Source organism: Gossypium raimondii, chromosome 8, assembly GCF_025698545.1.
Source record: "Gossypium raimondii isolate GPD5lz chromosome 8, ASM2569854v1, whole genome shotgun sequence".
In the NCBI taxonomy this organism is placed as follows: Eukaryota; Viridiplantae; Streptophyta; class Magnoliopsida; order Malvales; family Malvaceae; genus Gossypium; species Gossypium raimondii.
The window spans coordinates 21959454-21971026 of NC_068572.1; the positions used below are offsets into that span (position 1 = coordinate 21959454).

General features: G+C 35.0%; 1 non-coding gene across 1 annotated transcript; it reads left to right on the forward strand.

Moving 5' to 3' along the window:
- The first annotated feature begins 524 nt into the window (after window positions 1–524).
- On the forward strand, window positions 525–631 carry LOC128032261 (small nucleolar RNA R71). Its single transcript, XR_008188389.1, has one exon. It is a non-coding gene; the product is annotated as a small nucleolar RNA R71 (small nucleolar RNA).
- The last annotated feature ends 10942 nt before the right edge of the window (window positions 632–11573 follow it).

Here is an 11573-nt window from a genome sequence, read left to right on the forward strand (position 1 = left end):
TAGGTTGGGCGTATGTGTTACTGGGTCCAGCCCCTTGCTTACTCTAGGAAAAATTAGGGTGGTTTCTCCACGATGGGTTATAGGAATTGGATTGTAATCCTTGCCTTACTTAGTTTTGGTTCTGGTTACCCATGTAATACACGAACTCTGGGTTCAATCGACATTCTTCAAACAGATGTCCTTCCCCGCAATAAACACAGGCTACATTTTCAAAATGATTCGGTGGTTGTGCTGCAAAACTATTAAACTCATTAGTGGTAAAATTTTTAAGCATTGAGGATATTAAGGATACCTGAGATAAGAGTGAAGTAAGATCGTCTACTTCATGTATTCCAGCGACTGATCTTCCTAGCATTGCTTGATTGATTGGCCATTGATAATTGTCACTATCAATCCTCTCGATGATTTCATAAGCCTCATTGTAAGACTTAGAAAGGAGAGCACCGTTAGCAGAAGCGTCCACTACCATCCTCATGTGAGCATTGAGACCATTATAAAATGTCTCAAGTTGGATGCAATGTGGGATTCCATGATAAGGGCACTTCTGTAATAATTCTTTGTACGTTTCTCATGCCTCATACAAGGACTCATCCTCCATTTTTTGGAAAGCGGTGATCTCATTCCTCAACTTAGCATTCTTTCTAGGCGGGAAATACTTCATGAGGAATCTTTCTGCTTAATCTTGCCATGTAGAAATTGAATTTGGTGGCAATCAGTTCAAACAGGCTCGAGCTCTGTCCCTTAGTGAATATGGGAATAGCTTCAATCGTAGTGCATCTTCGGGTACTCTAGCTAACTTGAAAGAATCGCTCACCTCCATGAACAGTCTTAAGTGCAGGTGAGGATCTTCAGTAGTCATTCCACTAAATTGGCCCATTGTCTGAAGCATCTAGAACATGACTGGCTTCAGCTCAAACTATTATGCCTCGTTTTCAGGTCTCTTAATACCCAAATTAAGATCATGAAATGCTAGCATGGCATATTGTCTTAGAGATCTATCCCTATAATCAACAATAAGGATAGGATTTTGAGCAGGGTTTGCTACATTTTCTTGATTTAGATTTTTGAAGTTCATCTCTTCGGTCCTTCTCTGAATTGCTTGTCTTCTTCACTGTCGAAAAGTTCTTTCAATCTTAGGGTCTACAGGGAGTAAATCAATAATTCGATCAATACTCATAAACACTTGAAATAAACAAGAAAAATTAATTAAGTTAAAATTGAACAGGAAAATAAACCAAAATGCAAAATTAACAAATTCACAAATAATGACTTTTTAAAACAGTCCCTGGCCACAGAGCAAAAAACGTGGAACGACGGAAATGTGCAAGTGTACACAATCGCAACAAGTAATAAAGTGACAAGTAAATGTCGAGTTATCGTACCCACAAGGACTGTGAAAAGAATTATTTATGAATGCAATTTTAAAAACACTTTGGTGAAAAAAAATATTTTGATTTGAAGAAGTGATTAAAAACTAGAATTTTAACAAAGTAAAATAAAAAAAATTAAAGTTACAATGCACGATTTCAAAAGATGATTTTAATCAAGATGACATAATTGTGTTAGATTAATTACATTTCTTAACCTAGAATTATTAAACTCATGTTCATGTTGTTATGAATAAATTCACGGCAACTCGGTAAGTTGCTAACTTATGGACATACTTACCAAAATCCATTTATCTCTTGACTATATCTCTATGTCAATTCAATCGATTAAACAAATTCTAATAAGCAAATGTGTTAATGCACATACATACTTATGAAATTAAAATAATCTCGGTACATATCTCTATGCCAATTCAAACAATTAATTCAATCTCATAAGTACATAAAAGATTATGTGAGGTAACAATGTATTTCTACCTTGAAACAGTTTACTCACAATAATCTTACAAGTTATGTAAGGCTAATTTAACCTCAGCTACCTTAGATGATTAAACATGCACTAATTAAGTATTGTGTCAATTAATTAAAATTTCAATCTATTTAAATAATTAATTCATTATTTACCTTACAATTGTAATGCAAGAATAACTTAGTCATGATTTTACTTAATCAAACATCTTACCGAGTCCTATAACAACACAAACACAATTTTAATAAATTAAGTAGATGAAATGCAATCAACCTAACATGAATTAAATTTAAGCCATATTAATTAAATTAAACATATCAACATCACAAATATTCATTTTCATGTTCATCAAAACGACAACAAAATTAAAAGGATAGGGAACAAGAATCGAATCTGGTGTTTTCTCCGTGGCTTGACTAGTTTGCTCAACTCCTCCTCCTCCGCTTGTTCTTGTCGAACCAAGGCTTCTACGAGCACTTGAATGCTGCTCCAAATGGTGGTTGATTGACTCTCTCTCAAGTGGTGAAATCATCAAGGGAATAGTGGAAGAAAATGAAGAACAGTGGAAGGGAATGAAGAGAGAAAAATGAGAGAGAAGTGAAGAGATGAGAAGGGTTGAGATATGTTTGAAGTGAGCAACCAATGGGGTATTTATAGGATGATAAGGCTGCCAAAATTAGCCAAAATCAGCACCCAAATACTTCCCCCATGGCCGGACACACATGTGACATGTTTGAAGATTTCAAACATGCTATTTTAAGGTAAGGGCAAATCTAGAAAGGCATAAATAGTGGAGGGGTTCGGATGCAATTTGAAGAATTCTTCAAGGGAAATTTTTCAAGCCAAATAATCATCCAAGCAAGCTAATTGGGTCAGCATGTGGGATGGTTTTGGGTTTCCCATTGCTCGGTTGGATCAGTTTTCTCGGTTCAGCTCAACTGGGCCCCTTTTCATAATTAATTAACAATAATTTATTTAACCCAAATTAAATTGGATTAAAAATAAAATTAATTATATTATGAATTAATACACATAATTTGGACCGTATTAGGCTGAAAAAATTAATTCACCTTGATGCTTCAAAATTGCTTCTCGATTTTGTGCTTATAGTAGTGTCTGCCGAGCCATTTTTTCCCTTTGTGCAAATCTTTCAAAAATAATAAAATAATAATCATAATTTTATATAAAATTAATTAAAATTCAACGTTTTCATAATTTTAGTTTAATTTAATTATTTTATAATAATTATATATTTTTTGACAAGAATTTTATCGAAACTGCATGAATTTAAGTTAAAAAGGGCATGAAAAAGTGTGTACACTTTCGTGTTTTCAAAATGAAGTTAATAATTTTTGGGAGAAGTCTAAAAGGTTTTTGCATGTTATTGGGTACTAGTTTCTAAAGTATGAATGTTCTAGGTTTAATTTGTATTATGGTTGCCATGCTTAGCTATCAGGACGAAGGAGGCTCTAGCGTTTGGACAAGCTAAGTTGGTAAGGACAAAAGAAGTAAGGTGAGTTTTTGTACTTTCCCTTGGGTGTTATTTGTTGTTGTGCTACTCAAGTGTTATGGTTTAGTGTCGTTATGATTTTAGTCTAAAATTTATGGTTTTCTATGATTACAGTGATTGAGCAATCTACGCATGCATAAGGCTATGGATAAATGAATGATTGCTAGTATGCTCTATGAATGTACATTGTGTTGGTGTATTGACCTGCTAAAATGTGGCATACTCCTTAATGTGATAGTAATTGGAGTTTTATACATGAAATGCATGTTTTTAATATGCAAAGTATGAAGGGAATTACCTTGACGAGGTAAATGAAGATAGGAAAATTTGGTGTGATGGGGAATGAGCGGATTGTTACGGGATTCAAGAGAGTTTTGCAGTATCATGGAATGGTTATCTACTGGCTCGCTAGAGCGAAACCATGACAATGGTCTATCAAATCTATGAAGTGACATTGTGATGACAGTCATCGATTGGTCCTACGAGGAAACACCGTGTAAACGGTCTGTAACAAAGTGAAAATGTGTTCTTTGTGGCCATATCACATGCATGGGGTTGGGACATGTGTAATGAGGAAGTACTTGTAGGTTTTTGCATTATTGTTGGCTTGTCCACAATCTGGAGTGATCTTGTATGGATGAGTTCTGGGGAACTCGATTTTTAGAGTTAACAGTGATGGGTAGGATGTTTTAAAAGAAATTTGCACAATTGTTTTACAAAAATAGCATTGCCATGGTCATGTGCATAAAAAAATTGATTATTTTGTATGATAAGTATGTGTTTATTGTTATTTAATTTGTTATAAGACTCACAATGGGCTTTAAAAGCTCACCCGTTAGCTTCATAACCTTTTCAAGTGATTCATAGATATAGGACTTGGATTCGGCATACGGAGGGGTCTCTCGGATGGTTTTAAAAAATGATTTATGAAATATTCGATTGTTATTTTGGACATTGTGCTTTTATTGGGTTATTTCGTTTACTTTATTTAATTTTAAACTGCCATGGATGCATGTTTGATGGACTTACAAATATTTTGAATTGTTTTTATTTATATTATTTACGATTTTTATTTGATTTTAAATAAACTTATAAATTTATGATTTTCAAATTATTTTCAAAAGTACGTTATGAAATGTTTTAGCAAAATCATTTTTAAGGAACAATTAAAAATATTGCAAATTCTTGGTTTTGATGATTTAAAACGATATTTCAAAATAATAATGAACTTTTCAAATATACGTGTTCTAATAAGTGTTTTTCAAAATAAAAATTTCTCAATATTTAAATCTTAGAATTTTCATAAAATAAATTGAAACCTAGTTGTTTTTTAACAAGTAAATGTTTTCAACAGTTTTAATGTGGCTTTCGAAATTTGGCCATAATGTTTAGGTCGGGTTTGGGAGGTTGCACATTTTATTCGATTTACTCCCTAAAACTGAAATAGTTATATGTTTCAAATTGGAGTTTCAATTTACAAACTGATTTCAATTTTATCCTTCCGTAGCCCTCTATTATCTATAATTACATAAATTTCATACCAATTTTAAAATATTTGCACGTTAGACCCTAAGTTCAAAACTAACAATTTTGTACTTGACAAACTAGTCAGTTCTTATATCTAAGCATCCAATCTAACCAAATAACACCAATTTCATCAAGCATTCATTAATGGAAATATTTTAAAAACTTTAACAGTTTTGAAAAATAAACAGGTTAACTAAATCAAACTTCCATGGTCCCAAAAGCAACTAAATCAATCTTCCACAATCTCAAAAGCATAAAATTTACAAGAAACAAGCTTAAATTTGCTTACCATGCAAGGGAACAAAGTTGAACTTTTCAAACCCTATTTCTATTCTTTTTTTTCATGAGAATGGAAGAAGATGAACCAAAGAAAATACTAGTTTTCTTGGAAGTTGTAGATATCTGATAAGACAAGCCATTGGTGATGTGACTTTCACCAAGTCCCAATGAAGGCATGGGTTATTTTTATAGGCCATTAAGCTTGTATAAAGAGAGTTCTCTTCTTCTCTTTTCTTTTCCTAGAAATTTAAATCTGAAACTGGGAGAGAACAAAATTACCCTCCTATGCTGGGTCTATAACCCTGAATCTCACTACGAATTTCTCTTATAAGTAGTGGCTATTGCAATATATGAGAAGATCTTAAATTTGAGTCATAAGTCGTAGTTCAAGGATGATCAGGTGAGCACTTACCTTGGGAAAACTCCATGGACATGCAGAAGAGAAATGTTATCCCCACTCAGACCAAGACATAACTTTGACTTTGACTTGTTCAAATAACAATTAAGGTGAAGCAGGGTCAGGAACAACAATTCTCTTTATGATAAACAGATCCATTTTGCAAGTTCGTTATTACGGGTAGTTCCTACAAAGGATTGGACTAATGACGTATACAATACTTGAATTCTCGATGTAGATGCTACATAGTTGGTTCTCATCCTTCAGAGGCTACGAGTGTAATAGGAGCACTTTGGGACTTTATGTGCATAATGATGTCATGCTTGCTTTTGGGACTCCGGAGAAACAAATCTTGATCGAACCCATATTTGCCCAATGGATACAATCTAGTCACGGTAAAACTTCATACGGGTTCGATGTGCTTTTATCTTCAACGAATGCCCCAGCATTTAATGCGAGTCGAATCATATGGTTGCCTGGCTGGTTAAATACTGTTAATGAAAATAGTAATTCACTATTCTTAACAATAGGTCCTAGAGACTTCTACCGTCGAAAACACCATTACCTCAAAGTGATGCCTTTGTGGCTGAACCTGCTCTCTGTGAGCCTTAGTGGCGAAAAATGGTATATGTGAGAGCCTTTGCAACCGATTTTATTAAATGCACCTTTTTGGTGAAGTTTGTTATATGAGGACACCTTTGTGGCTATCTAATGTTATGTGGACGCCTTTGTGGCTATCTAATGTTATTGGACTCCTTTGTGTTTATCTTATGTAAGGACACCTTCTTGGCTATTTATTGTTTATAAACATCTCTATGGCTATCTATGTCAAAGGGAAGATTGTATGGATTTATCGTCAATGAAGTACACCTTCATGGCATAATCTATAGAATGGTGTTTGTGGTAACGTTTCAAAGACAATGTCGATCAGATGGACTCTAAGAAAGAAAGTTGGGACATGAATACAGGTAAAAAGGGTATAGTCTCACTAAGTTATGTTGAACTTACCCCTATCTATTTACGTTTTAGGCATAAAGGATGTCATGAGTGATTACGCTAGGGCTACACTGAGGAAAGGGCGAGGTAGGGCACTTATGCATACAGAGTGGAACCGCACGGGTGTGATCAATAGGAGTTATGAAATTAAATTATTAAAGTTATTGTACGAACCCCCATTTACGTATAGAATGGATTAACAATGTAAAAGTAATGATTTTCTTAGCCTTGACAATTTGAAAAGAGTGAGGTCGAATAGTTATATATGTGTATGTATTTATTTGTAAGAACCTGTCAACTGTAAGAGTGCGACATGCATTTGTAAATCATGGAATGCTTAAGCATGATTAAATTAGTTTTAATGCATTTGTAAGCTGTATTGGCTCTAGAAGATTAAATTTAAAGAAACAGAGGATGTCCCTAAAGAATACAGGCCACACCAAGGAAAAGACTCGTCCTTCTAGGCAAAAGAAAAGGGTTGGGATTGAGGAACAGATGGACTGACGAACCCTGTGATGAGGTCTTAGCTAGAACTTCCGTTTAGAGAGGCCCGTGATTGGATTAGTAGAACTTGTTTACTGGGCAGATTTCATAAGGGCTGCTGGCACAATAGATGATAAAGTGACAACTGAACTCGGAAGCCTATGCCACTTGGTTGGCAGGTACTACTTTCCCCTAACGACTGGAGCATCTTCTCTAGCCCTCAACTATTTATGATCATTCTCATAAATATGTTCCTTAGGTGATGCAGTTGAAGCTCCCTTCTAGCCATAGTATGAGTTTAGAAGAGCCCTAATGTCCATACTTGACACTGGGTTAGAGAAAGTACGAGATTCAAAACAAAATCTTTGCATCACCAAGGTGAATCTTAGCTTCGCCTGAAGAAGAAGAAGAAGGGGAATGAATACCCGGAGTGATAAACCAATTATGGTGTTATAATCCACAAAACTCATAACAGAAAAAGAAGGGCTCCTCTTCACGCCCTTTGAGAACTCGAGCCAAGACAGAGTTGCCACTAAATGGCCAAGCATCTGAAGTCGAAGGAACCTTGTAGCTATCTAACCAACTGATGCGATCAGTTTTCTTACAACTATGGGGGCTTTTGTTAGAAAATCAAAATGAAAGATATTCCTCATGGTAACAAAATCTACCAATTTGAGAGTATGCCCCTTACTTAGATGTTTAATTTATTTGTTGGAAGTCTTCGAGTCTACAAGATGGATGAAAGAAAAAACAGACTCCGCTAAAAGAAACCAACATGTGGGAAAACCAAACCCACGCTCGATTTTACAGGTAACTCATAAGAATTTCTCCTTCTTCTAGTGCTAGTTAGAAAGGCTATTCTGGATAATAGGGAGGAAGCTAGAACAAACATTGAAGTGGGCAGAATTAATGCCAACCCCTTGCTTAGTAACCTTTAGTTGATAAAACCTTTAGAAGATTCCCAAGAGTGGAGGTTCATTTCGCCTGCAGCAATCTAAGAAGTAGGCAATGAGAGTCCACCAAGAGAAGGTTGACAGCTGCCCTAGTGCAATACCATACTCTAGCAACACCGAGCAAAAGAAAGGATGCAGAGGCAAGTGAAAACCCGCCTCAAGTAAAATTAGGGGAAGGATGAAACCTCGAGAGTTGTCGCTCAAATGAGACCTCAAAGTCCTTTCAATATCAAAGGAAAAGTTAGGAAAACAAAAACCTCGAGCTACTAAAAACCTATTTGTTTCCTCCTGATTTGTAATGCAATCGAACTCTAGAGAGGATATGTTTGCTAAAATACATTTGGGAGCGTAAGGGCCGAAAACGATGGGATTTTCAAGAAACGAAGTGAGAATGCTTTGATTGCAATCACGACCACAAAAACTTATTTGGGACATAATGAGTAAGACTAAGTGACAAAAAGAAAAGTAAGAAGAAATAATAGTTACCTTGGAGTAACCAGAAAAATAGTGCAGGTAAAGGCCATAAAAGAAAGACGAGAAGACGATCAAAGGAAAGAGTAAAAAAGAGAGTTTTAATAAAAAGTGTTGAAAGTGAAACCCACGGTTTTGTTTTAAGGAGGTAAACATGCTCGAGAAGACACTACAAAGAGTTGTTTGAATTCTCCAAATAAGGACTCAACATCTGTCAAAAAAGAGGTAAGAGTAGGATATTTGTACTCGAGTATTAACAGTTAGAAAATTGATTTTGATCAGGGAAACAGACGAATGGACTCTTTTCCTTTGACTTCTAGAGGAGTGCCCTAATAAAGAAGAAAAAGGTAAAGGCACGAGTTGGGTTAATATTGGCTCTATGAAAAGAGAAATATCGGGGAAAAAATCTCTTAAGTGGGGGAGAGTTGTAACATCCCGCTCGGCGCACTCCTTATGCTCGAACGATGCTCAAGGAGTTAAGATATATAGAATAAGCCCCGAGTAAGAATGGTGTTGGGAAGTAATTAAGTATGGAAATCCTCTAAACTTTACCGAGTCTCTGAGTATTGCAATGAGTTCGCCTAAGCATCCCTATGGTGAAAAGTCGTGTCCTCAAAATGAAGAGAGTTATGCGCCAGACTAACCCGACTTTTTAAAAGAAGTATGCCAATGGGTCAACTAGTATCGTACAGGTTAAGTTACAAGGTAAGTTGGTTGGAAACCAACCAAACGGGAATCAAAATAGTCAAGGAGAAGATAAGTACTCGATTAGTTTTCTTGGAAGTTGTAGATATTTGATAAGACAAGTCAATGGTGATGTGACTTGTACCAAGTCCCAATGAAGGAATAGGTTATTTTTATGGCCTTCAAATCTAAATAAGGAGAGAGTTCTCTTCTTTTCTTTTCTTCTCCTAGAAATTTAAACCTGAAACTGGGAGAGAATGAAAGTATCCTCCTAAGCTGGGTCTGAAACCCTAAATCTCACCATGAATTTCTCCATGCCAAGGTAAGTTCTAAGGTTGGAAGTACATCTAAAAACCTGAGTTCTAATCTGAGAACATTGAGTCTAATTAATGATTTTGGTTGTCATGCTTAGCTGCCATGAGAATGGAAGCTCTGGCGTTTGGAAAAGCTAAACTGATAAGGTGAAGAAGCATCAGCTGAGTTTCTGTACTCCATTCCTGAAATTCTTATTAGTTGGCTTAACTCTATGATAAGTGATGTGATGATGAATGAATTATGTTGATTGTGAATGATAAGCCTATATGAAATTCACTTGATGTATGGGTATCTGCCAAAGTAGTTCAATATACGTATCATGTTTGAAGGGATAGAGTACTTTATGCTGGTATGTAAGTGAAATGCACATATATATCATTTGATTATAATGGTGGGAAATATTGATGGGTTAGATGAAGTTAGGATTGGGAAAGGGTGATTCTATTAGATACCACCATACAATGTTGTTGTGTGCAACCGTGATGTGTGAAGCTTGGCATTATAGAGTGGACATTGCGGTGTTTGAGAATCAATGTTAGGAATGGCAAAATGAAGAAATGGATGGAGGAATAATTAAATTGGAATTCTATTAATATTCCACCATCAAGGATTCTAGGAGCAAACCATGATGTCCGAAGCTCCGGGCCTTACGGGGGGACACTTCAGTGTTCAAGGATCAAGGTAAAATATGGAAAGAAATTATATCGACCGGTCTTTCGAGGCAACACTGTGACAATGGTCAGCAGGCTCTATGAGGTGACTGGAGTGACGAAAATGTGCAAGTGTACACAATGACAACAAATAATAAAGTGACAAGTAAATGTCGAGTTATCGTACCGACAAGGATTGTGAAACAAATATTTATGAAATGAAACTTTAAACAATTTGGTGATGGAAAATATGTTGATTTGAAAAGGTGTTACAAAAACTAAAAATAATTTAACTAAGAAAATAAAAATTAAAAAAATGTTCCAATTCACGATTTCTAAAGACGAGTTTAATCAATATGATATAAATATGTTAGATCAATTACATTCCTTAACTTAGAATTACTAAACCCATACTCATGTTGTTATGAATAATTACACGGCAACTTGGTATTTTGCTGACTAATGCACATACATACTTACTAAACCAATTAATCTCTTGAACATATTACGTTGTCAATTCAAACAATTAATCAATTTTCATAAGTATAAGATTAAGTGAAGTAACAACATATTCCTATATTGAAACAATTCAATAACAACAATCTTGCAAGTTATGCAAGACTATTGTACCGTTTAATACCATCGCTAATTTAACCCTCAGCTACCGTAGAAGGTTAAATATGCATCAATTATATATTGTGTCAATTAATTACAATTTCAATCCGATTAATAACTAATTCATTTGTTACCTTACAATTGTAATGCAAGTATAACCTAAGCATGGTTTTATTTAATTGAACAATCTACCAATGCCTAATAACAACACAAACATGATTTTAGTAATTTAAGCGAATAAAATGCAATCAATCTAACATGAATTAAATTTAAACCATTTTAATTAAATCAAGAATAACAATACAAAAAATATTCATGTTCATAATCACAACATAAACGAGAAAAATTAAAGAGAATGGAACTAGGAAACAAATCCTGGTGTTTCTCCAAAGCCAGACTAGTGCGCTCGTCCTCTTCTCTAATTATTATATTGATTAAAGGCCTTAAAAACACTTTAATGTTGCTACTCCAAGGGGGATGAAAGCTCACTTTCAAGAGTGAAAATCAGCAAGGGAAGAGGACAAAGGAAATGGGAAAATTGAAGGAAATAGAATAGAGAAATGAAGAGATTTGAGTGAAATGAGTTTTGTGAAATGAGGAAGAGAAGAGGGGTATTTATAGGTGGGATTGGCTGCTCAAAATAGCAAAGAATTATTAGTCACTCCCTCTCCATTGGTCGACCATGCATTGAACAAGTTTAAGTGATTCAAACTTGTTATTTTTAGCTTAGGGAAAAAAGTAAAATGCATGAAAAGTGGAGGGGTTGAATGACATTTAGGAGAATTTCAAGGGTTATTTTGCAAGTGTGAAAATAAGCTAAAATCAACTGATTGGGT